Genomic DNA, 737 nt, shown 5'->3' with positions numbered 1-737 from the left:
TTCTTCCAGTAGCTTATCTACATTCAAGAGCAAGTTTCAGAATCTAATCTAACATCTGTTTTGGTCTTTTCTTTCTTTCCTGTATTTTTAATGACTTTTAACTTTCTTCATGTATGATGTTCTTGATGTCATCCCACAACTCTTATGGTTTTGAGTCATTAGAGTCTAATGCATCAAATATGTTCTTGAGATGATCTCTAAATTTAGGTTTGAAATATTTAATGTCATATTTTGGCTTTCACGGTCTTATATTTATTTTCTTCAGCTTCATCCTGAACTTGCATATGAGCAATTAATGGTCAGTTCTACAGTCAGCCTCTGGCCTTGCATTGGCACAGGACATTGAATTTCTTCACTGTCTCTTCCCATTTATGTAGCCAATTTTATTTCTGTGTATTCCATTTGGTGAGCTCTATGTGTATAGTTGCATTTTATGTTGTCTAAAAAGAGTATATGCAAAGAAGTAGTCATTGATTGCTCTTGCAACATTCTATCATGCAATCTCCAGCATCGTCTATCACCAAGACCAAATTTTCCAACTACTGATCCTTCCTCTTTGTTTGTAAGCTTTACCTCCACTCACCAGTGCATATTGATTGCATGTTCGTTTAGTTTCTGATTGAAGAAGTTGGTTGCTGTTGTTGTTGTTAGGTACCATCAAGTCAGGATGAACTCATAGCGACCCTATATACAACAGTATGAAACAGCCCGAACCTGTGCCAGCATCACAATCATTG

This window comes from Chrysochloris asiatica, unplaced genomic scaffold (assembly GCF_000296735.1).
Source record: "Chrysochloris asiatica unplaced genomic scaffold, ChrAsi1.0 scaffold00002, whole genome shotgun sequence".
NCBI lineage: Eukaryota > Metazoa > Chordata > Mammalia > Afrosoricida > Chrysochloridae > Chrysochloris > Chrysochloris asiatica.
Note: the sequence above shows the minus strand (reverse complement) of the source record.